Raw genomic sequence first — 26719 nt, forward strand, 5'->3', positions numbered from 1 at the left:
TGTTCAGTGGAAATTGACTGGAAATTTCTGTGTATAATCATGGATCGGTTTTTATGCTCGCCAGTTTCCTGTGGCATACATAAGGGGACAGTTTTCTCATTTTGCCCAGCTGCAGGACTGATGGCACAACCTGGGCATGTTGGAGCATCCAGTAGACCGTTGGTAAGATTATCCACACCCCTTGCATGATTTCTGGTCTACGCGTTGCTTTCCTGACAGGATTGTGGCTCTTGAGGACCCCCTGTTCCCGCAGCTTCACTCGGAGCTTGGAAACATGCTTTTCTTGAGCCACACATTCCCCAAAACCCTATTCTATTTATACTTTTTCTGCTTTTAAACTGTAGCTGTTGTGAAAGTCTCTGGGCTAAAAGAGCAGGATAGAAATGCTTGCCTTAGTAAATACTACTCACCTAGGTGTACCTCGTTTGGCAGAGACATCCTGCCTCCTCTCTCAAATACACCAACCTTGGGCAAGAGTTGCCTTTTGTTCTAGGAACAGCTGCTGAAGAACGATCAATGACTCCCTCTATTCATATCTATTCATATCTCTTAGAACACATCCCACTAAGTGGGGGCTTTTGCCAGAGCTTGAAAGGAATGCACAAATAATGGTGTAGCCAGCAACAATGCTGCTTGTTTAAACCACCCCTCCTCACTAATGTTAATCTTTCAAAGTAACAACCCAAGCACCGGCTTTTGCTGTGTATCTACCTTTGTTGTCGCATCCCTCTTGAAATGCAGAAATCCCATTATAGTGTTTTTAACCATGGGTGAAATGGAGACTTCTTCTTCTTCTTTTCCTCCATAAGGACCAGAGAGAGAAGAATAGACACACTTCAGCAGTTTTGCTCTTGACGTAAGATATCACTTTGGCGGCTTCAGTGAAGATGTTGGGTTAGGTTTGGGGAGGAATTACTGGAACCCTGACAGACAGCCTTATCCAAATACAAAAGCTCTCAAGGTTACACTACACAGAACAAGTGTTTTCCTCAGTAGGTTTATTGACGTGATATCCCTGGTTTTCTGTTAGTTGACAAGTGCTAGATAAAACATTGTACTTTGGATTTTGGCTCCGGTTTCAAAATGGTTGCTATGGCAGATTACGAGGTATCCTGCAGATTTTGTAAAAGGTTTTGTTGTATTGAATTATTCTTTGACCTTTTCTCTGAGGAAGCCAAGGTGGCACCATTGCTTCTCTCCCATTTAATCCCCAAACTGACCCTATCAGTTCAGCTGGCCTAAGTTCACCTAATCAGTTTCATGGCCAAATACTGTATTTTTTTTTTGTTAAAACGTTGGACCAATATTGGTCTTGCTAGCCCCAGTTCCACTATTTATCTTCACAAACTGTGGCAAAATCTTTTCTCCTTTCCAACACTTTTATCAAACTCAAGAATTCATCCAGGAATTGTTGACTAGTAGTTTTTGGAGAGCCTTGCTTCCTGAGCAGAAAGAAAATTTCCAGCTTGCACTGGGGCAAGAAGCTTGGAGAGAGGTAGGCCTAGCTCAGCCTTCAAGTTGAGGCCTTTCTCCCAGGTGAGCCTTATTAAGGTGTCTGTCTCTTAGGCTGAGGAGGGATGTGGAGGGATGTGGTTAAACCGCAGAAGCCTCTGTGCTGTAAGGTCTGTAGATCTTCAACTGTAAGATTGAATCCACGCAATGGAGTGAGTGCCCGTCGCTCGTCCCAGCTCCCGCCAACCTAGCGGTTCAAAAGCATGCAAATGCAAGTAGATCAATAGGGACCACTTCGGTGGGAAGGTAACAGCGTTCCGTGTCTAAGTCGCACTGGCCATGTCACCACGGAAGATTGTCTTCGGACAAAATGCTGGCTCTATGGCTTGGAAACGGGGATGAGCACCGCCTCCTAGAGTCGAACACGACTGGACAAAAATTGTCAAGGGGAACCTTTACCTTTACCTCTTAGGCCGAACAGTCTATTATGCAGAATTCCAGCTCCAGAATGGAGAATTATGGTATATGTAGTAAAAACAAAGAAAAGAAAAATCCCATCATTATAAGGGAAATGGAAGAAATTCTCCACAAAAGAAACAGAACAATTTGGGACTCTAGACCTTAATGGAGTTCTGCACTGGGAAAAGTTCATTTGATGATGTTCTTATTTATATTTTATTTTTAAAATTATTACATATGTTTGTATTCTGTTTTTGAAGGTAAAGCTAACTGTTAAACAGCTTACAAAGAAGCTTTAAATAATATAATCTTGTGAAAGCAATAGAAACACCGTATAGAAATTCTGCTGAATAATTGTGCCTGTTCACTCAGAGTGAAGAGATGGCCTCCGATACGACAGTGTTCTTTATTCTTCTTGTCATGTGGGCTGTTAAATGCATAGCACTTCAGTGCCTAAAAGAAGGTGGCAATCTTCATTTAGTCCAACTGTTGCTTTTATTTTGGGACGAATGAACTCAGAAGTTAATGCCATGTTTTCCTTTAGGGTACATAATGGACAGTGTTCAGGAGGAAGGGCATACAGTGGACCCTTGACTTACAGGCGGCTTGACTTACAGACTTTTTGAGTTACAGACTTCTCTGGCTGCAAAATTTAGGTTTGACTTGCAGACTGAGATTTGACTTACAGACCAGAAAAAAACCAAAATGGAACAAAAACGGCCTGTTATGGGATTAATCGGTTTTCATTGCACTGTAGGTCAATGGAGACTTGACTTACAGACTTTTTGACTTGAGAACCGCCTTCCAATACGGATTAAGTTCTCAAGTCAAGACCCCACTGTATTTTACACCATAAACCTCATTTGTAGAAGGAAAGCTCTATGTGCAAGTAACTAGAAGTTGCTATGCAGTTATTCTGTCCTTTTTTGGAATGCGATGGTGTGATCAAAGCTTCACGGTGCCTATTTCATTCTAAGGCTGTAACAGGTATCCGTAAATGGAAGTGAAAGGGAGCCAATGGCCAATCCAGACCAAACAGTGAGTAGTCAGAAGGAGTTTCAAAGAACATGCAAGAATCAGGGCCGAGACAGTTGTAGTCAAGCCTTATAGCAGATATATAAAGATCCAACAAGGCCAAGAAGGAGCAGACAGAAGTAGGTCTGTGATAATAGGGGTACGATAGTCCAGATCAACAGACCAGGTCGACACAATGCAAGGAAGGCTAGAACAGAATGGGATTACAAATGTAGCTTCCAGCTGCGTGGGATGGCTGGGACTCACGGTGTTTCTTCAACAGGGCATGGGATCCCTCCCTTCATCATTTGACTCTAGTTGCATATGGATGGCAGGTTTCTCACCTTGAGAGTGTTTGTCTGAGATGTTGCCATTTGCTAGGGTCAGGAAATTGTTCTTTCGTCAAGAGATGATCTTAAAAGATCAAGATATAATGTTAATACATATGAGCATCCTCAAATAAGAAATCCACTATTCTTATATTATAATTTATATTGTTCTGCTATGCTATTTTGAATGGATGGTCAATAAATTTTTTTTTAAAAAAATATTATCGTATTTATTTTTCCAATTTTCTGCTATGGTTTGAAACAATGACTTCTGTCTACATCAGGGGTGTCCAACCTTTCACCTTCCCTGGGCCATATTAGAAGATGAAAATTTGGTTTGGGCCGCACATACATTTGGTTTGGGCCGCATGGGGGGGCAGCCCTAGCCATCCTCCGCAGCTCCGCTCCAAGCGCGCTTACTGGCAGCTGCGATCTCAGACAGCAGAGACTGCCAGCTTCAACTCCGGTGGCTTTATGGGGCTGGGAGGGGGTCCACCTATTGACGGGGATGGCACAATGCAGTCACACAGCCCCCCTGTCCCCTCCCCTCCCACTCCTTCCTTCCCTCTTCCCCCCTACCGTTGTGACGTGCCCCAGCCGCATTCTGGCCGCAAGCGCCAGCAGTGTAACTTGAAATTTTGGAATTTCTTTAAAAATAAAAAATTGCACTGGGCCGCATTATGAGCCAACCTGGGCCGCATGCGGCCCTCGGGCCGCAGGTTGGACAAGCCTGGTCTACATCTTACTTTATTTTATACACAAATAGCAAAAGCTTTCTTAGTGAGGGGGCCCTTAGGTAGCCAAAATGTTATTCGTACCTGAAACTGGGGCTGCCCTTGGCTGTGGGAAAATTCCAAAGTATACACATGTACCACCTGGGGAAAAAAATCTTTCACTAAAAATTAAACTTAAGGGCAATTTAAGTCCCTACCCCCTCCAAAATGTGAATGGGAACCAAACAGCCCATTAGCGAGCACAGCTGGCTCTGAGAAGCGGGACTGAGGGAACGCCAGGGAAAAGGCACGGAGTCTCCTGTAAGTGAGCGTGGCAAGCTAACTATTCACATATTCACACATCTTGAACCCAGTGTGGGACCGTCCCCTCCCCCAGGCCAATAGCAGTCTGGGGTGGGATTGGGGAGGAGTGTCACTGGAAATGAGTGACAGACACTAGCACCTTTTCTTCTAGTGCATGGCTGTCCCAATGGAAGCCTTCTTCGGACAAATGAAGGCTGGCTCCCCTCACAGGAGGCCCAGTGGGGAATTGAACCCCCAACCTCTGGTTCTGCAGCTAGGTACCTAACTGACTGAGCTTTCAAAGCAGCTTTATCTCTCTACTTATGGCACAAAGCTTCTGATTTAAGCACTACTCTCTGGGTTTAAAGAGATTTTTAACAAATTGATTCTGGTTGGATTACGTAAAGTTGCCTACTGGGAAATATTGCAGAAGGCTACAGCTATTTATAGAGAGGCTGTCCTCACTCACTGCCTTGACTTATTTCCCCATACAACAGTTTGATCGCAAGTAGAATGCTGCTCTTGTTAAGTCCATGCTTGATTTTATGCAGCATGTGCCTTTTTAAAAAATGTGTTTACATAGCAATCTAGAAATCTATTTTAATGGAAATTTCAGAGAGCTTGAAGGGACGATATCATGATAAAAATAGGATACTTTGCAATAAAAAGCCCGTGTCAGCAAAATATAAGATGACTGAAGTTGCAAACATTCAGCAAGATAACTTTTCAAATGACCATAACTTTTGCTCCTCAACCTACAGTTACTGTAACTTATGTGTGGTATCGTTTCATCAGTGAGGTGAGCATCTGTCTCTGTAATTTTCTGTAACTTTTTCATCAGTGAGGTTAATATCTGTTGGAGGAATATTGCGTGTGTGAGTTTTCCACCCCAGAATCTTTTTGATATCCTCACCCTGATCCTATCTGATACGACGTGTTGTGACAACTTGCTTTCTAAAGCTACTTCAGCAGAATGGTCAGTAGCATTTCATCGAAAAAGAGGACATGCATCACTAAAAAAGAGAAAAGGACGTTGAGGATTCACATAAAATTCCAGATGTTAATAGTAACAGTAACACTAACAGTAATGTGCCAATTCTGATTTATGATGACCCTTCTCAGGATTTTCTAGATATAGTGCTCCGTTTAGTTTATAGTATAGCTTACCATTCCATTTTTCTGGGAGCACCTTGGGACATATCCAGCCACTATGCGGACCTCATGCTGGCTAGAGACTTATGGAAATGACTGTTTCCAAGTGCTGATAATACATATGATTTGCTTAATTATAATGCTGTTAGGGACTGTTTCCCCTGCCCCAGATCAGAAGTACATTGTTTTCAGTGAGTCTTGCTCCTTGACAGGTGCGCAGAAGATGGCAATACTGAGGGCTCTTTCCGATACAATGTGCCAGTGTGCTGGATTCTGTGCTATTGGTTTGGGTACATTTCCTACAATCCTGATGAGCTGACATCCTCAGTGGCTTTCAGTGACTCTCCCCAGCCCATCTTTCCATGTTTTTGGTCACTTATGAGGGCATGTTTTGGAGCTTAGCACCACAGTACTTTAAATGGGAAGCAAATTTTCATGTTAGGGTCTCCCACATGGAAGCTTTTAATTAACTTACTTTTAAAAAAAAGTCTCCAGAAGGAGAAGCATCTTTCAAAGATCTGGCTTTTCACGTTAAACTCTGGGCTCCTAATCTCACTCTCCTTCATCAAGAACGGAACACCTTTGCTGTGTCTGGAAGAGCCCTAAAGCTGCAGAATGTCATGCCATGCTCTGTTTTCTTCCTATCACAGCAGACGTTTGGCAGTATTTCCAATCCAGGTTGATCCTTTCCTGCTGTGGACTTCTAACAATCTATTCTGGAGTGATGGCATTTATTTTGAGAGATTTAGAAACGGAGTATATTTAATTCATGGCAGAATACTGTTGGTTCCCTAAGGACTGAGAAATGTTTGTTTCTCTCTAATACATTATGGTATTCCTCTGGTTTTCCAGATCTTTCAGAGTTACATGTTTGACATATGAAGCTTAAGTTGGTCTTACCTCCCAGTGATTAATTTTTTAAAAAAAATGCAAGAAAAGGTCATTTAAAAGGCAGGCTAAATGCAGACTGAAGTAAGCTTGTGTTAGATTAAACAGTGCTTTCCTCTCCGGAGAGCTTTGCTTCTAGTGACATGTTAGCTGTGTTGCATAGTTCAGCTCTGAGTTGCACCTGGCAGCCACTTCATTATGGTTCAAAAAGCACAGCCTTGGCCCACTTGTGTCTCCATCCTCTTCATTGGTCTCAACCATTTTCCCTTTAAATGTGCCAGGAAGGATGGATTTGCTCTACAGTTCACTTGATTGAGTTGGCTAGATAGCTTAGTGAAGTGAGTGAGGCTTCCCGCTGCACAGACAGAAGTTGGGAGTTCAATCCCCTACTGGACATCCCAGAAGGAGCCAACCTGTGTGGCCTTGCCTTGGGCAAGCTGCATAGTCCCCAGGATGCCCCTGGAAGAAGAGAAGAGTCAACCACTTTTGAGTATGCCATGTCAGGATTGTCTCAATGGCACATGGTTATTATGAGGAATGTGCATTCAGATTCAGAAATATTCAGAATTCAACCAATAATGCCATATTTGGACAGTTCCATATATATCTAAATCCAATTTGGTATTTCTGAATATCTGTAATAATTATTCCTAATAGTGGGAGTCCCATCTACACCTATAGATTAGAGAACAAAGGGCTAGGTTTTTTTGCTTAATAGAGGATGAAGTGAAAGTGAAACCTCTTTCTCAGGTGTCCTGGAGTGATTTCTTGAGACATGAAACTCAGACTCTTGGGCACCAAGGGGAGTGAGGGCAGGGAACTGATTATCTCCTGATTGGGGTTGCCACGGGTTTCCCAAGGGAGGAAACAGGACTTGTGATCATAGGAACTAGCAGTCCCCTAAATGTCTAATTTGACCCTAAAGGAAGCAGGATACTAAGTCACACTTATGGTAGAAGAGGTTACCCTTCCATCACTTATTTCAATGGAGAAGTCATATCTGCCAGAAGTCATCTCTTTGGTGGAGAATCCATGGTCATTGAGTTTTATGGTGGACCCCTAGTTTGTACTTACTAAGCAAATTGGCTCAAGTCTCTCAGGTTGTGCTGTGAGCCCTGAGGGACCCAAGAAATCAGATTGATCTGTTTCCATTCCATCCCAGTGTCATGTGTTTCCATGAGTCCCATTCCACCCTGTATTTTGTCGCAAAATATGCTTTTCTAAATGTGCTCCCTCTAAAACAGGGGTGAGCCATATGTGTCCCTCCCAATATATTTAGATTGCAGAGGAATTTGGAAAAGTTACTTTTGGGGGCTATAACTTTCCCAGTATGCTGGCTGGGAAATCTTGGGAACTGCACTCACAAAATTGATGTTTCTGAGTTCTAAATTACAATTCCTTCCAGACCTAAACAGAATACCCATTCTAAGGCTGATGGGAACCTAAGTACAGAAACATACAGTGGCCACCTGTTCCTCATCCTTAACCTAAACTATGTGGTTTGGTACATTATGGGGTTGCAAATTGCACCACAAAATTCAGAAAAGTGAGAAGCACAAACAATACTTGCATTCTAATAATGCACCAGGAGGTACATGTTAAGAAGTTCACTCTGAAATGCAGACCATGTGAGTTGTGCTTTTAAATTCTATCCCTCATCTCTCTCTGTCTTTTAAAAAACATTGGGATATATATAATTGTTACCATAGAGGAGGATCCATTATCATTTCCATTGTCAGTGCTTAAGGACTTTACTGCCTTGATGGTGGCGAAAACTGGATCTGTGTGGTCTAATGGTTAAGAGTGTTGGGCTGCAGACTGGGACATGTGGCTTTAAAGCCCCACTGTGCCATGACATTCGTTCTTTCTCTGCATGATCCACATCATAGAGCTGTTGTAAGAAGAAAAGAGACTTTTATGCTGATTTGAACTTTTTGGAGAAGTGGTGAGATATAAATATAAGAGCAAACAAGCAAATACAGCTTCAGCAGGTCATCCAGTTAATGGTTGGATGTTCAGATCACATGTAAAAATATATGTTTCCATCTCTTACACCATTATTCCCCCAGGTCACATAAAACATTTACCTCATGCCTGAGAAATCTGCAGAAAGAGCCATGCTATCTCTCAGTTGACAAATTACAAAACAAAAGCAAAGTAATTTGTCAAATGCAGATGATGGTAGACCTGTGTTCAAATGAACAGACAGCGTTTTCCCTTACGGGTGCCCTGCTTCGAGATACAGAATGGAACACTTCATCTCGCGAAGTCCTGACGGGAGCTTCGAGGTGGGCTCCTCATGCATTCTGGGAGGGAAGTGCATTCATGCTATTGAAAAGATCAATGATGGGATCACGATTCCTGGTGGTAAAAATTCAAGAAAGAAGAGGAATAGGATTGACAAAATCCTGGCATCCTCTGAGTGCTGGTACATAAAAAAAGAGCAGTTCCCTATAATACAGACTGAGCTAATGAGGAAGAGTCATTCTGTGACATGGTGGGGGATTTCAGTGATTTGACCTGCTTGATCCTTTGCTTGTAATTAATTGTCAGGGCTGTTGTCAGCTCCGGGAATCTATTTCTACTTGCTGGCTTCAAAAAACCCCTTGCATTTGGATTTCTTCAAAGCCTTTCCTTCAGTGAATGAAATCAATTGCTCCAGCAGCATGTCCCCTCCAGAAGGAACAAAGTCAAGCCACGTTCTGTAATGTCGTCCAATTTGTTTGAAAATGTTACCTCTTCTTAGTGTTTTCTTTGGTATGCCAGGAGCATACAGAGCTACAGAGAACATCAACGTGTGCTACAGATTTAAGTTCACATCCAAAGAACTGTAAGGAAAATAGCCAGGAGTCAGAACATGGGAAAATCATGCTTTTTTCCACCATATCTCCCAGAATCCCATATCCAGCATGGTCCATGACCTGGTTTTGTTACTTCCAAAGTAATAATTGTTATGCTGGCTGGGGATTATGGGAGTGGTTGTCAAAAAAGTAGTATTTCCAAGTTCTGATTTTGAGGACTTACAAGCACATAGAAATGTCACATCTGCACGCAATATGTTCAAATAGGAAGAGACACTCCATATGAGCTGTGAATTAAACAGCTATAACACAATGATTGTTTTAATTAGTAATTTTGTAGTTGTTTAAACTGCATCTCTGGGAGAGTATCAAATCCTATGTGGAAGATCTCCTAATCGTGGGTGTAATGGCACACTGGAGTTTTGAAGATTTCGTCTGTGTGCTTATTTCAATCAGACACATCCTGATAGTGCAATCCTATGGTTTGTCTACTCGTAAGCAGGAAAGGGAGTGGTATTCTTTAAGGCAATGAAATTCTCAGCTGTTTTTTCCTGGTCGCGAATAGGTTGGTTGAGAGCCCATCTCCCACCCACCAAGGCCTGCCTCCGTCTTTGCCACATTAAAATCCAATTCGGGTGCTCGTCATGTACATGGAAGAAATTTAGGATAACATTAAGTACTGCCAGGCAAATCATTAATTGCACCAAATTCCCAAGAAAAGCAATTGGCCTCCAACAATAGTGAATAGATAGTACAATGCTTTTAAAGGAAAAAGGAAAAAAATATATAAAGGCCACCCAATTAATCTCCTCACCAGTCCAGTCCCTCCTCTTCCTGAGTCCTGCATCATATCATTAATCCCGCCCTCTAGAGGCTAAAGTAAATTTTGTGATTCTCCACCTCTAAACTTTGTATATGCATGCCTATAAATATCACAGGGTTTGGAGATTGCTCATTCACAGGGCCTTCATAAGTCAGGGGTGATTTGATAGCACATAACAACAACAAAATGAAGTGCCAGAAGCATGACCAAGTGTGCACCTGGTGCAGAAGCTGATACATGCGTTTTATTCTAGCCCATGCCTTGTTAAGGCCAATTCACTTTGATAAGTTGTTCTATTTAACTTTCTCACATGTAAAACTCATCCTCAGACTTCTAGCCATTATGATTCAGAATCTGGAATAAGTTTCTAAGATGGCTATTTCTACAGTATTACAGGTTGCTTTGGTACTAATAAGCAGAACTTACACTTAGCGTTGCAAAATGAATGCATTCAAAACGAGCAAAAATGAACACTTCAGATGAGGTATTCACTATTAAAGAAAATGGGGTTGTAACAAAAGGGCAATTGAGTGCAATGTCTATTAGCTCTGCTTCATGTTCAGGTTGGTGAGACAACAACAGTATCTGATATAGCAAATGAAACTTGTAAGAGAATGGTTAATTATGCTTCTTTTGGAGCCTCTGTAATTGCTACATGGAGGCATTTCTCTGCATCACAATTTTCCATCTGACACTTGCTGCATTGTAATTGCAAGCTGTCATACCTGCATGCAATTCAGAACTACCTGTACAACTTCTCTGATTGCATCTTTTTGTCAAAAGAAAAGTGAAGGCATTTCTGCTGCCGGAAGAAGAGTATATACTTGGGAGGGGAGGGAACAGGAAATAAATAAACAATAGTGCAGTCTCTGATATCTTGAAATATGTTTAATTGAATTCTATGAAAGCTGTTTCCAGCTAAATGGACATTACAGCTGCACAGTAGCGTAACAGAGAAAATCAACATTCAACGAGGCAATTCTAAAAATGGAGGCAACCAAAAACAAAAACAAAACAAGAAAAACCCCAAACTTAGAAACTGGACTTTGGATGAGCACCAAATGTGTCACAGATGTAGTAAATAGTATGCTTTCAAGTTATGAATTTTAACCACCAACCCCTGCATGGAGAAACATGCAACCATAAATGTCCTCAGATTTAAAGTAGCTCACACAAATTGAAAACACCAATCTGGCTTATTTTGAAAGAGAATGGTTGGTCTCACCCACTTTTTTTTAATCTTGTAAAGAATTCAGTCTGCAGGGGCTGAAATACTGATATTCAAAAAAGCACTTTCAAAAGAAAAGAACTAGTAACTATTTGGTTGAAACAGGCTTACCAGCAAGAGAGTTCCACTGTAAATACATTGCTACAGTTTTATGGGCCAAGAAAGGAGATGTTTGGAGGGCAGTGAAAAGTCACAGAAACAATAAAAAGAGAGGAATTCTTTGAGGAGTAAAAAAAAATCCAGGCTTGCTTTAAAGAAAGTAATGGAGTGACAGAGCCCCAGAAAGGGACATTTAGCCATGTATCTCTAGAGCAGTGGTTCTTAACCTTGGGTTACTCAGGTGTTTTTGAACTGCAACTCCCGGAAACCCCAGCCAGCACAGCTAGTGGTGAAGGCTTCTGGGAGTTGCAGTCCAAAAACACCAGAGTAACCCAAGGTGAAGAACCACTGCTCTAGAGAATTTGCATAGTTTTATAAGGCATATTCAAAGTATTTCTGCATTATAAAAGCATAGAGCAGTTGTGTTTCTCTCAGCCCTAAGTATTTTCAGTAAACATTTTCTCTCTTGATTTCTGAGACCAGATTTAAAATGGGAAATCAGCTCTAGATCTGAGGCAATATAAACTTTTGACTCTGTCAGTCAGGACCTAATTAGATGACTTTCAGGAGAAGAACTTTTACATTTCTTCCCAGCCAAACAGGCATTGCAAAAGGATTCTGTATCCGGTTGTAAAAGTATTTAAAACTGTTAGCTCTGCTAATATCAAGTAAGACCATCCACAGCAAAAAGAAAAAAAAAGTAAATTTTTAAAAATTCACAATGTGAACTTCTGAGTATTCTCTATTCTTTTTGAAATTATTATTTTTTGCTGGGGGTGTTCTTACACAATGTCGGTGGAGCTTTGGTGTCCTGTCATAATTTCAACCATTCCACCTGTTCACCTGTTTTGTCACTATACAATTGTCTGGTAATTAAGAAAAAAAAAACCTCCAAAGATGATATGTGCAATGAAATACTTTCTGATGTGTGGTGAGTATATACGTTAATAACCTCTCAAATGTCCAGTCATTAACAGCTGTGCTCAGATCTTGCAAAACAACAGCATCACATCTTAGATCTTCCCCTCTTCCTACTGTCCCCCATTTCCCCAGCAATATTGTCTTTCTGGTCAGTTCTGCATTCTCATTATATGTGCATGGTAGGATAGCCTGTTTACTTATTTTTTTGCTCTAGTGAGAGTTCAGGCTTGACTTGATTGAGAACCCTCTTTTCTGCCTTTTGGGCTGTCTGTGTAAGGCTCTCCTCCAACACCACATTTCGAATGAGCTGATTTTTGTCTCTGTCTTTCTTCATTGTCTGTGTTTTACATAGTAGGTATGATTTTGACCTTGGTTTCCAGTGATAATCATTTCTAACTCTCAGCTCTTCCTTTCTTATTTTTTCAAAAAGTGAGGAGGAGACATCTTTTGGAAAACCTGCACATAACATGTTCATAGAGCTTTTGGTCTGATGTAGCTTTTCTTCTTGCAGTTGCCTACCCCAAGGAAAGGGTCTAGATTAGTTCAAACATAGCTTTCTAGTCTGACTTCTGTGGAGTGGGCTTGGCAAATGTAGTTTATTAAGAGGTTAAAGGGTGTGTATGTTTCTCCATTGTATATGTTGCACTTACTCATATGTTGGTTTTTCAGTTTCAAAAAACAGCCCTTCAAAATTTTTGGCATAGAGGGAGTATAGCGACATCCAAGCAGTACTTGCTTCAGTCTTCTCCCAGTAACCATAGTACAGATCATATGCTCTTTTTCTGGAAACTTCTACTGCTGAGTAATTCTATATGAGGGAAATTTCTGATCGGATTTATATGTCGCTTCTGCATATTTAAACTCTTGTTTTAAAAAGCCAGGAAATTCAATTTTTTAAATTTTTATTTTTTATTTTTAACAACTAGGGATAAGGTAAGGAATACAAAAGGTAGAGGGGGATATGGGGGGAAAAGAGGGGGAAGGAGAACACAAAATGTACTGCCATCCAATCTGTTTGTTCATGTTGCAATATCAAGTTGACTTTTTGCCTTTCTACAATTTGATTGCCCTCCAGGTTTCAACTTACAGTTACATCTTAGTTTAATTCTATGTTATTCAAGCACTCTCTGGTGACTCAAGCCATTTATATAATGAATTCAATTCTTAAAAAAAATCTTCTGGTTTAGGAATGTGAGATATTATTCTTCTGTACCCATGATTCAAAAAGTCGGGGAATGGCCCAATATCACTGCACAATTTTGTGCCCACGTTGCCAGCAGGAAAAAAAGGACGCCAAGCTTTACATAGCAAAAGGGCAGCCTGAATGTTGACAACACCCATGGCAGTGATCAAGGTGGTCTACAGGATCCCCTCTTCTGCTCACTGCCATTCACACCTGTTGAAAAACAGCCCTGACAATAGCTTTGTGTTTGGGTGAGAAGTGGTTAATTTATTTTAAAAAAAGAGTCAGCTTCTAGGATTTTCTCTTGCTTGAGTGAAAGGGTCAGGAGCCTTCTGCCGTTGTTTAGGCAATAATAAAAATAGATTGGTGTCTGGCTCCAAGCAACTTGTCTTCTAAACAAGCAATGAAGAGAACAATGAAGGAAAAGATTGGTGCAGCAGGTGCTTATGTACAATCAACACACAGCACTCAATGGGCATAAAGATGATTAATGATGTCTACACAGATTCTTCTACTGCACCACAAAATAACAGCCTTTCAAAACTTTCATATTTTAAATGTTCCTGCTGGTATGTAATTGCTCCTTTTGTTAGCGCTATCAAATGTCTTTCACTCTCAAGTTATAACAAGATTTAAAAGCATCGACATTGAGACCATGGTTTTAAAAAAGATGCCTATACGCAAGGTTTTCAAAGATAATCATGAAATAGCATCTAATGCCAATAATATTGTCCTGTTCACCAGCAGATCCGAGACAGCTTCATGACTTTCATTGCCAATTCCTTCCATCTAATCAATAATTGGGTGCTTTTAAGTTGATTTTGAGTTATGGCAACCCTTCCTAAGGTCTTCTAGGTACAGAAGGCTTACCCTTCTCTTTTTCTGGGGCTCCCTTGAGATTGCTTGGCTTGCCCATCTCCTTTCAGGAAGCACAACCCCTAACCTCTGGCTCCACAGCCAGATACTTAAACCACTGAGCTATCCGGACATGCACCTAGATTTCTTTTAACTTGCTATATCTATATATATCACTCCATGAGTTAGGGGAACTGCCACCTATTAATATATTATATTTATTAAAATGCTCTAAAACATAGGATGGAGAAAAAAATTGAGGAAAAATGTATCTCATATTTGTAATATTTTAGTCATCAAGGGAAAATAGTCTGGTTCTGCTAGGTTAAGTAGCTATTGTGTCCTCCTCCCCCCCATGAGAAACACCAATGTGGTGGCGAAATGGCATGAAATGGAAAAAGGTGTTGAAAGCAGAAGCTTCTCCAAAAGAAAACAGAGGCAGGATGAAAGATTTGGTCCATAGGAGGCTGCCTCCTATCATGAGAAATTGTACTTTGGAAATAAGGGGGATAGCTTACATTCAAACTCATCCTTAACATCAGCATGACATTATATCCAACAACTACAGCCCTCCTTTAAAAAACAAAACTGTGTAACATCAGAATTTGTTAGAATACACATTGATCTTACATACGCAGAAAATACACACTGATCTTATTAATATATGAACCATCCTGCCCTCCTGTGAAGTGAAATAGTATGGACAAAGGCAGGGTAGAATGTTAATGACAGAAAACTTTAGAAGCTGGAAAGATGGGAGTCCATGGAGGCCCAGACAGCTGGATCTGAATTCTGGAAGGATACAAATGCCCGAGTGGGTGATACCTTTAATTGACCATTAAGAATATAAAACTAACAAAAAAACTAAAATAAAAATAACAAAGAACAAGCTTTTGATGATAAATCCTCATCTTCAAGGCTGTGCATCCAGTTCTTGTGGGCTGTTCCAAACGTAGGTGCTGTTTTTAATGTCTCAAATTCACCTGGCTGATGGTGTGGAGGCCAGGCAAGCTTCTTAGATGGAAGCAGCTATAAGCATACAAGTTGGGTTCAAGCTCTTCTTCAATTCCAGAAGAAGCCCTCTGTGCTTTTGCAGATACCTGTGTAATGCTGGCTTTAGTTAGAGACAGATGTGTAATGCTGATTTTAGTTAATATCCCCATGAATTTTAAGGCTAAAGGAAATGAATGGGGGGGAGGGTGGCCAAGGATACCGTGATGTAATTTCACATGAGTTAAGAGAAATGTCCCTCCAAAACGGTCTTATCTGGAAGAGGTTACAGCTGACCACAGAGTTTGCTTGTTGATGGCCAGGATTTCTTGGCCACCCCAAGATTTTGGACCTCACAGGATACTCAGGAGCACTCCATGAGTTAGGGGAACTGCCACAGGGATTGGTCACGGATGGTGTCCTTTCTGTTGCTAAGCTCTTTGCTTAATAACTACAGTATGTGTGAGGCAACTTCTGTACTAATTTTTTTCAACTCACAGAAAGGAAGGTCTTTTTCTTCTTAAATCCTCCTTAGCATCAAAGTGCACAATGGTACATAATATTATAACACAGTGCTGCTTTGAATTCAATAAGGGGAGATCTCGGTATTATTCATTTCTGAATGGTAGTAAAAAGGCCGATTCCTCTTTTATGGGAAGAAATGTTGAACTCAACAGAGCTGTTAGGTAGTGCGACTGACAGAAATCTCCCATGATGAGAAATAGCATCTGGGATGAATTTTTCTTTCAGCACAGGGTTAATAGAGGTAATATTTCTCTCTATATTGACAACTTGTGCTGGGTACTCCAGCAGATCTGGGATAAATAGTACTTGAATTGTGTCAAGGAAAGGCAAAGAAGATGTAGATGATAAGGGATGACCCACCGCCATGCCTGTTTCTGTGCGAGGAATTAAAAGCAAATATATTTTTAAAATTAATACTATCTCAGTGGTTTACTCTGTGAAGCGGCATGCATGGATTGGTGAAGTTGTTAGTCTTACAGCTAAGAGCAGGCTTCACCCTTCTCTCCCACTGAGTTGGGAGAGACAAAACTGGAAACACTGATTTTTGTAATGTGATGGCAATAAATTATCTGGCTGGGCTGCTTCACAGGAGGAGATCCAGGCATCGTATGGTGCCAGTACTGGTAAGAATCTGGAAAAGAGAACTCTCAGGTAAACTCTAATTTACCTGATTGCTAGGATAGCTCACTGTAAAGCCTGTGAGGAACTTTCCCTAATTAGTCCTCCCCTCCCCTGCATGAATTTACCCAATTCCAGACCTCTTGGACTCAAGATGGCACTGGATTCAATGTTGTCAGACATCTTTATGTTTGGGGCTTGAGGTGTGTTCTGTGAAAGAAAGCCTTGCAGATCAGCAAGTGAACTAGGGAATCCTGAACTTTCTTCCCCACTTGTGAAGCTTGTGGGCGGGGGTCTGTGGGGTTGGTGGTCTCCTCTGATTCAAGATGAATTGGTTTACTGAACTGTGTGGTAAAGATATCCATCCAGCTAGTCAGGATGAGACCGAGAGTGACTGGCCCTGTTAAGAGGCCTGTTGCCAGATCTAGGCTCTCTGTGTTAGTCTGGAGCAGAAACTCCCTGGGCCAGAAGGTTACTCAAATGGATCCTGCGCCCCCCCCCCTTATCTAGCAATGCTACACCCACCGTTCTTGCAAGACATGGAGAGCTGAGAAATGCAACTGTAGCACATAATCTTACTGGAATATAAAATTTCTGAAATTACTAAATGTACAGTTTTACAAGAGCTTTTAAAAACATGCCATTCCAAAGCAATAGGTGGACAAGTTCAAAGCTCAAGCGATCCAGAAATTCTTTTTATGATAGCTGATGTGAAAAGGGGCCATAGTGAGGTGAAAAATGAAATGAATTGTGGAGGCTCCTCTAGAGCCCCCACCCTCATTAAGCAATGCCGTTTCTCCTCCCTCTGACAAAGCAAATCCTATTGGGTCCCATGGCCACTCTCCACACAATGTTCATCCATGTTCCAAGGCGAAGGGAATCATTCAGAAACACCGAGGGGCATTTTCCTGACACAGCTTCTGAAGTGCTCAGTGTTGTGTTAAGGGCAGCGATGCCAGAATTTATTTATTTATTTATTTATTTATTTATTTATTTATTTATTTATTTATTTATTTAATATGCCACCCACTCTACCCAAAGGTCTCTGGGCGGCTTACAATTAAAATTCAATACAATAAAATATAAAATGATTAAGATACAATTAAAATACGATTAAAATACAATTAAAATTGCCATCATAAAGACCCACAGCATATATACCCAGCATATTCTTCATATCCACAATCTGTTGTAGTTCAGGGAAGGGCAGTGGAGCTCCCTGGCAGAGCATGCTTCCTTGCAACAGAGTAGGAGCCCAGCATGCTTAAATAAGGCAGTCGTAAGACCATTGTTGAAAAAGCTCTCCTTGGATATCACAATACTTAATAACTACAAGCCTCTCTCTAACTTCTTGGGCAAAGTGCTGGAGCAGTGGTTGTGGCTTCTCAGCTCCAGGGGTTCCTGGATGAAACAAATTATCCAGATCCATTTCAACATGGCTTCAGGCCTGGTTATGGATTGGAGACTGCTCTGGTCACCTTGGTGGATGATCTATGACAGGAATTGGACAAGGGAAGTGTGTCCCTGTTGGTTCTGCTGGACCTCTCAGCAGCTTTCGATACCATTGGCCATGGTATTCTCCTGGCTCATCTCTCTGGGATGGGATTTGGAAGCTGTCTTTTATAGTGGCTCTGGTCCTTCCTGGAAGAGAGAACTCAGAAGGTGGTGCTGACAGAATCCTGTTTAATACCCTGACCTGTGAGGTCCCTCAGGGTCCTGTTTTGTCTCCTATATTATTTAACATTAAATGAAACGGCTGGGAGAGGTTGTCTGGAGTACTGGGATTCAGTGTCACCAGCATGCAGATGACATCCTAGCCTCTCTCCTTCCCATCGAAATCTGAGGAAGTGGCTTCAGCTCTAGATCAGTGTCCAATGTCAGTAATGAACTGGATAAGGGTGAATAAATGGAAACTTAATCCAGACAAGACAGAGGTGCCCCATGTCAGTCAAAAGGCAAATCAAGGAAGAGGGATGCAACCTGTACTGGATGGGGTTGCACTCCATATGAAAACCTAGTTGCGCAGCGTGAAGATAATCCTGGACTCATGCTCAGGTTTTGGCTGTGGCCAGGAGTGGCTTTGCACAGTTCAAACTAGTGTACCAGCTGCACCCATTCCTGGAGAGGCCTGATTCGGCCATGGTGACCCATGCCTTAGTTACATCCCAGCTGGAGTAATGTAGCACACTATCGAATAAATAAATAAAATAAATAAATATGTGGGGTTGTCAGAAAACTTCAGTGGATCCAAAATGCAGCAGCCAGATTGCTAACTGGGGCACAGGGATCACATGACTACAGTGGTTGCCTATCCATTTCCAGGCAGAATTCAAAGTAATGGTTCTAACCTATAAATCCCTAAATGGCTATCTCAAGGACCATACCTCCGACTTGAGTGTTCAGATCATGATGAGAGGCCTTTTTCTTGGTCCTGCTACCTTCAAAGCTGAGTCTGATGGAGACACAGGAGAGGGCCTTCTCTGTCACTGCTCCCAGACTCTGGAACTCCCTCCCACAGGAGGCCAGATTGGCCCCATCTTTGCTGTCCTTCCACAAGCAGACAAGTGACCTTTCTCTTCAGGCAAGCTTTTCACTGGCTCCCAAGTGGGCTTTTTAAAATGAATTGTTGTTGTACCTTACTGCATGGATGTGTTTTGGTGTTGTTTATGTTTTCAGGTATGGTACTCATTGATCCTTTCAGTATTGTATAACTGCTAGTAATCTTAAATACTGTATTTAAATTCTTGTAAGCCACCGTTAGTCCTTTTTAAGGAGAGTAAGGTAAAGGTAAAGGTTCCCCTTGACATTTAGTCCGACTCTAGAACGGGGTGCTCATCCCCGTCTCCAAGCCGTACAGCCAGCACGTCTCTGTAGACTGTTTCCCTGGAGAGTGGCAGGCGATAGATAGATAGACAGATAGACAGACGGACGGATGGATGGACGGATAGATAGATAGATAGATAGATAGATAGATAGATAGATAGATAGATAGATAGATAGATAGATAGATAGATAGATAGATAGATAGATAGATCATCACCAAACTATAATTTCCCAGAATTCCACAGGATGCATCCAGGCATATTAAAGTGGAACCAAACTACTGTCACTATGCAGTGTAGTTATATTTGTGGGCGATATGGGTAGTTCAGAAGAGAGACTCCCTTTGTGCTAGTGTTTCAAAAGATACTGTAGAGCTATTTATACCAAGAATGTACTCTTTTCTTTCTTTCTTTCTTTCTTTCTTTCTTTCTTTCTTTCTTTCTTTCTTTCTTTCTTTCTTTCTTTCTTTCTTTCTTTCTTTCTTTCTTTCTTTCTTTCTTTCTTTCTTTCCTTCCAGCTCCAGGTGAGAGCAAACAAATGATGGAAAAACAAGGGAAGACAGCAAGCATGAGCCCTTATCAGGACCCCAGACAATTCTGTGACCAAGGGAGGAGGACAGCCTAATAAGAGCCTCATCTGGAGGCATCTGAAGGTAACCGTATGAGCATTTGGAATGATGTGGACATGGTTGTTTGCTTAGACCTTTGCTCAGCTGAGAGGGTGTTTCAGCACTTCAGTGTTTGATTTTCTGCATCTCGCTGGATGGAAGCGTAAGAAATGCAGTCATTCAACAAAATGCCATCAAGAAAGGAAGTTACAAATATAGGACCTCAAACTTGTATTGTCAAAGATTTTGTTTCTTTTAAATGTAGTCCAAAGTAGGGAGGTGGGAATGAAACCTATACTGGGAGTGCTGACGGAAAGACATAATGCAATGCAAATTTTTCAGTATGGTACAATATAAAGCAAATATGTTTGATAACCTAAAGAGTGGTTTGTTTTATTGACTCATAATATTTGATAACCGAACATTTATCATAACTGAACAGGCAAAAGAAAAGTGACATCTGTTACAGAAGAACAGTTTTCAAGCAAGAAGGGATTCAGTCATGTAATAAATTACACAATAAAGATAGCTATGAAATGAAGTATGGAAGCTCTCAAAATGTATTTTTTTCAGTGCAGCCCATATGCTACTATTAGACCATGCCAACTAGCACAAACCGACGCTAAGCATAGATTCTTAGCTCAAAGACAGAACTAGACATGCCAGGGGAATTACAGCCCTATGTCTAATCATACCAAGAATGTACTCATTTTGCTGAGATGATGCATTCTCCCCTTCTAATGCATAGTCCTGAAAGAGCTCCTGTTTTGCATGAGTCTTGGGATTCGAGTCTTGCATATGGATGGGACCAAATCTGTCGCTCCGTGTCCTTTGCCTAAATCCCTTGTTTAATCCGCTTGAGGAAGGGAGGAGGTGCAGACTCAGGGGAGGCTTCTTTGCCCCTTCTTCGCGAAAGCCTCTCTTGTTCGCTCATGCCGTCGCATGGCTACGCATATCTTTCACTCTGCCCGCCTGCTATCTGTCTAGATTACCCTTGAGCTGGCATCCTAGGGCTGCATAATTTGTCAGAGGCTGAGAAAATGTCAGCAAACTGCCTCCACCGTGTAGAGGACTCAGTGCACACTGTTACTGCAGAAAGAGGAGAGATGCACATGTCGCAGGAACATGGGGAAGGGCAGATGATGGAAGGCAAGTACTCTCCCTAGCACGTTTGGTGGGGGAAAAGAAGTCCCATTGTAAATGTTAACATTGCAATGAAAAGTCTAGCAGATTTCTCAGTGGCAGCAGCTGCTCAGCCCGCGGAATGATGCTCCCATCTGTGGCTCTCAGTTTCTCACCATAAACCAAGCTCCTCCCATCCATTCGGTAGGTGTGGAGGCAAAGTGGCCCTCCCAAAGTTGTGACTCTGCAGCTGTCATCAGTCCCAAGATGTTCTAGTCCAGTCACATCTGGACCATTCCATCTTTCCCTTCCCTGCCCTAAGGTTTATCTGCTATTCTACGGTGCAAGAATTCTGTGAACCTGGAAGCACTGCCGTACAGGACTGGCTGAAGAAGTTGCATCTCCAGCCAGTTGGTGCCTCACAGAGTTTGAATTCAGGATCTTTCTTGATCCCAGAAAGTGCCAGTAATTAGACCTATTGGCTTGTGACAAACATATGGAATGTCTCTGAGTGCGTGGGAAAGCTTGCACATACGTTATGCCTTCCTCATGGAGTTAGGTCTATGTGATTTGTGTTTGTAAGACTGAAATTCTTTCTGTAATTTTAGCCAAGACAGTGTGTGTGTGTGGGGGGGGGGAGAGAGAGAGAGAGAGAGAGGGACTGGATGAAAGCTAACAGGCAGGATTGGGCTGATAGACTTGTAATGGTGGTTTGCTTTGTAGGGCAATACAATTAGTGCTCAATAGTTTGGGTGACTTGCAAAATGTAGAGTAATGTGTACTACAGCTAGAAATAGTTTCCTTAGCCAGGTTACAAATTCAGAAGATCCTTCCAACATGTAAAGCTGCTGTGGTGGTTAAAATGAAGGATCTACTGCCCTACTGTCTAGTGTCAGGATGGGCATCAAATGGTCCTCCAGGTGCTGGCCAAAGTGGCTAGTTAATTCTGGGAGGTGGGATCCAAAAAACAAGTCTTTCAGTTTCTGCTGTTACTATTTTCATCTGCTTCTTGACTGCCAGCCAGTTTTTTTGGGGGGTAAATACCATATTTTTCCATGTATGAGATGACCCAAAGTATAAGACGAACGCCCCCTTTTTCTAACCCCAAATTAGAAAGAGCAGAGAGCAAAGGGCTCCCTTTTTGCGAAGCCCCGCGCCTTGACGAAAGGCAAGGAAAGCGGCTGTCGAAGTGACTGCCGCTTTTCCTCGCTTTTTGCGAAGGCACGGAGTTTAGCAAAAAGGAAGGGGTGTCGTTGCTCCCTTTCCTTTTTGCTAACCTCTGTGCCTTCTCAAAAGGCAAGGGCGGGCTGGTTTTAGCAAAAAGGAAAGGGAGCCGTCTACGGCTCCAGCGCACCCTCACCTTTTGAGAAGGCATGGAGGTTAGCAAAAAGGACAGAAGGCACGGAGGTTAGCAAAAAGGGAGCAATGGCTCTCCCTTCTTTTTGCTAAAGCCCCATGCCTTCACAAAAGGCAGTGGTAAAGAGCTGCCTTCCCTGTATAAAACAACCCTCATTTTTTTCTTAAATTATTTAAGGAAAAAGTATCATTTTATACATGGAAAAATACGGTAAGCAGGTGATGAAGAATGTGATGTGGGGAACAGTAGCCCATGAAAGATCAGGTTTCTCCACCACCACCATCACTATGACAAGAACAACTATAGTTCTCCTGGCAGAGGTCTAAGGATATAAAATACATTTGCTAGAGTTGCAGTTCTACACCAAATGTGCCAGTTTTGTCTCTTCCAGGACTAACAGCAGAATGGAAGGCCCCTTGTGTTGGGACCTCTATAAGGCTTGGGGTCCATTTTGTGTGTGTTGGAGTTTTGTGAACAGAACAAAACATATGTTTCAGAAAAGTCACATGGTGAACATTGAGTACCTTTTGCAGCAAGCCCAAATACACACCCTAACTGACACAAGAAATATGTACGAGAGTGTGCATCTTAGGAAACGGTCTACAAGAATGCCTTGATTTTGAAAAATGTGCAACAAAGCATGTGTGAATTTGCATACAGAAGAAGAAAGGCATCTTGCAGACCGGTCCATAGAGGGGAAGGAGAATGGAAGTTAGAAATTGGGAATGATAATGACAGATTTCCACATTTTTACATGTGGTACAAAGGCACACCAGAAAGCATAAGAGGATACCAGATTTTCTTGTTTGTAGAAAGGCTAAATACCCTATGATGTCTTGATAGGGGAGCAAAGGAAACTCAGGACCAATTTAAGTGGTGACAAGCAGTCGGCAGCCTCATTTCACTTAATTCTGTACATACACCAATCATCCTTGACAGGAATGCTTTACATCTTATGTAGTATCTCTTAGAAGTAACTGGAAATTCTGCTATAAGAAAGAATCAAAGGCAGGAAGCATAAATAAGGGGAAAGAGTCTGAATCACACAGAGAGTGAGAACGTTGAGGTGTGAATAAGCAGACTGCTTTCCCCCTAAAGCGTTTGTTGCCTGTCAGTGTCAGGCATGCCAGCATTCCAGGAGTGATAAATGGATCTGACAATTCATTAAAAATAGGTGTTAAGGTTAGCTGCCAGCATTCAGTGCACAAGAAGGTCACAGTCCTTGAACATAGGATGGTGTGAACTGCTCAATGGCACGGGTCAGCACTTGATTTTAGTGTTGAAACCCTAGGAGGAAGCAAGACCATAATAAATGTAGAGTTCATTATTTAAACCTGGGATCCCTAAATCTACTTACTTGCTGGACAAACTGTGTTTAGAAGGAGTTTCATCTCCACATAAGTGTTATGTTTGCACATGCGTACCCACATGTGGGAGAAACAAGTCCACAACACTATGTAACTAGATAATACCAGTGAACTTGGAGTCAACTTACTTCTCTTGACACCCATCTCTGTCATCAGAAGCCACTGTACTTTCCTACCACTGACAGATTTCTAGGGTGGCCGGAAGAAAATTGTCAATCCATGATCTGGTCCCCAGATGAGACTCTCCTCTACTCTCTTAATGTCACACTAACATAAACATGTCAGTTTACTGCACCGGTCACAATAGTCATAAAACTTAAAGTGCCATTCCACTGTCAATAAGAGCCTCAATTTATAAATTCTCAGGGACACAATGCATGGGCAGAATCAATTTATTTGGCTGAAAAGTGAATGTTTTAAAAAGTGGCCAGGAGGGGCTTTTTAAAACACTTCACTTGTAAATCAGTTTATTTATACAGTGGTGCCCCGCTTGACGATTACCCCGCTCCATGACGAATCTGCTTTACGATGAGTTTTTTGTGATTGCTATTGCAATTGCAAAATGATGTTTAAATGGGGAAAATCCGCTTGATGACAATCGGTTCCCTGCTTGGGGAACTGATTTTTCGCTTAGTGACAATCAAAAACAGCTGCTGGTGGGGGTTTCAAAATGGCTCCCCGCTGTGCAAAATGGCTCCCCGCTGTGTTCAGGATGGATTTTTCGCTTTACAGGCATCGGAAAATGGCTGCCCTATGAGGTATTTCGCCCATTGGAACACATTGACCAGTTTTCAATGCATTTCAATAGGGTTTTTTTTACTATCGCTTGACAATGATTTTGCTTAACAGTGATTTAAACGGAACGGATTATCGTTGTCAAGTGAGGCATCACTATATTTGGGTTGATGATTGTGAACAAGTACTACTTTGTGCCTTTACGTATTAATTTTGAGCACCACCTTTTAAAAGTGTTTAGCAATGTGTCACTTAGTGCACTGTGACCATGATCATTTCTTTTGCATTGTTGAGACTTTATCACTGCATCATTTCATCTATACATTTTATATTACAATCATCCTCCCGGTTTACTCCTTTCTGGTGATGAAACATTATTTTAAGTTCTGCTTTTTTCTACAGTGCTCCCCTCCCAACTTTTGTTCTTCAGAATATATGACACCAGGTGGCACCCCATTGAAATTTAGAATAATTTCTCTGATGACTGCAGCCATCAATTTAGCAATGTATTACATTTTTTTTTTCAGAAGAAGAAAGAAAGGAAACGAATCAATTTTATCTGTGTAGATGCCAAAACCGATTTTAATTATCAGAAATAAAGCAAATTAATTTAAGTCAAAGTGAACATGACTACCAATTTATAATCCCCTTCCACGATTAACACTTTACTGGGAGAATGTCAGCTATGACGAATCATGGATGTTTGTTCTTTGCCTGGGAGCTCTGTACATTTCTGTCGGACTCCTGGGGGAGCCAGGTATCCTCATCAGGTTCTGACAGGAGAGTGAAGCAAACAAACACATATCAGGATGCTTTTCAGAAAGATGTCTTCGGAGACGTTTTGGTTCAGTGCCGATTCTTCAGGGTTTAGCCCCTTTCTGAGCATCTCCTGAGTGTTAAATTTTGGAGATGTCACTGTGGATATATTTTGTTTCTCTCGAATCTGTTTATAATACAATTCCTTCCCTTTAAGTAGCAGGTAGCAGGGAGACTAACGTTGTACTCAGCCCCGGGGGTGGGGGGTGGGGGAGGCAAATATCATGCTGTGCCATAATTTGCCGTTCAATTTCCCCACAGTTTTACTTCTCCTTGAAATAGGCTTCCATTTTCCTGCCTCATTCTCTGAGTCCCTTCAAATTTCTTTCGGTGATCTTTTGGAGCTTACCCTAACATCCCAAAAGGACCAAAGGTGATCAGTTTCTCCTTTTGTTTTTCTTTCAGAGCTCTTCTTCATTCTGCAGCTTTCCCGGCTGCCTTCCCTAATCAGAGAGCCTTAGAGTTGCCTCAGGGCCCCTTCCCCACTGAACTGCAGGGAGGGGAGGGAGGATAGTGCAAACTGCCTTGGAGATCGTGGAACAACAAAAGATAAGATAGGTACGGAAGCTCCCCCCACCCCAGTCACCTCAGAAGTCATCATCATCATAGGCATCCCTCAGTCTCGAGAGACTATGGTGACATGCTCTGAACTGAGGAGTGTCCTCTCCAGAGCATGAAGCCCGGGTAAGGTAATATGGAGGATAGGCTGTTACCCAAACAGCAGATCCCCCCTCTCCACATTGCTGAAATGGTCCAATGGAAAGGCAAGAGCCAATACAACTGGTTCCAGCAACGTCGCAGGAGTTGGCAGAACGACACATGCTGCCTCCGGGACTCAGGCTCCGGATTTTGCCTCGAGGTTAACTCCTGAAGCCTTTTCCATGAGTGGATATAGCCACAAGGCAGTGGAGGTTTGAAGTTGGAGTTTTCCTTCTCCTACATGGGCTGCCTTCCATGGCTGACAAGCCCCACCTACCCAGCCTGCCCTTTAATAGTGTAGAAGTATGATCTGACCCTTAAAACTTTCCTGCCTTCCAGGCTTATGCAAATCTAATTGGATTTCCTATTTTGGATAAGCCATATGGCTACAAAAACCCCTAAGGAATGAATGGTAAGGTACTTTTGGTCATTTTATACCTAGAAGACAGCTCTGGAAATAGTCACAAAAAACCAAAATTGACTCATTGAAACATATTTACTCTCTTTAGCAGTAGCAAACTTTCAGGTTGTTCTGAATAAAGCATACCACTGGTTTCCATATTTAAGAACATGTGTGAGTGCCTTCTTGTTGGTTATGTTGAAATAAACCAAACATTAGGGGGTGGCGGGATGAGCGCCGCCCCCTAGAGTCAGACATGACTGGACAAAAAATTGTCAAGGGGAACCTTTACCTTTACCTAGATATGGCAACAAAAAAGGTAATTCAGTGCTAGTGCACATCACAAGTGTCCAGATCAAGGGATGCAATATTACTGCTCTGCTCTGCTTTGGTCAGACCTTACCTGAAGTAATGTGTTCAGTTCTGAACACCAGAGTTTA

The 26719-nt window shown here is 41.9% G+C and overlaps 1 long non-coding RNA gene across 1 annotated transcript in view; it reads left to right on the forward strand.

The window, feature by feature from the left end:
- Positions 1-26033, forward strand: part of LOC140702276 (uncharacterized) — a 41981-nt gene extending 15948 nt beyond the window's left edge. The window contains exons 2-3 of the long non-coding RNA XR_012081389.2: positions 19694-19828; positions 25586-26033. This is a non-coding gene — a long non-coding RNA (uncharacterized LOC140702276). The remainder of the gene's footprint in view (positions 1-19693; positions 19829-25585) is intronic.
- Positions 26034-26719: the final 686 nt, after the last annotated feature.

The sequence above is a fragment of the Pogona vitticeps genome, chromosome 1 (genome assembly GCF_051106095.1).
Source record: "Pogona vitticeps strain Pit_001003342236 chromosome 1, PviZW2.1, whole genome shotgun sequence".
Taxonomy (NCBI): Eukaryota; Metazoa; Chordata; class Lepidosauria; order Squamata; family Agamidae; genus Pogona; species Pogona vitticeps.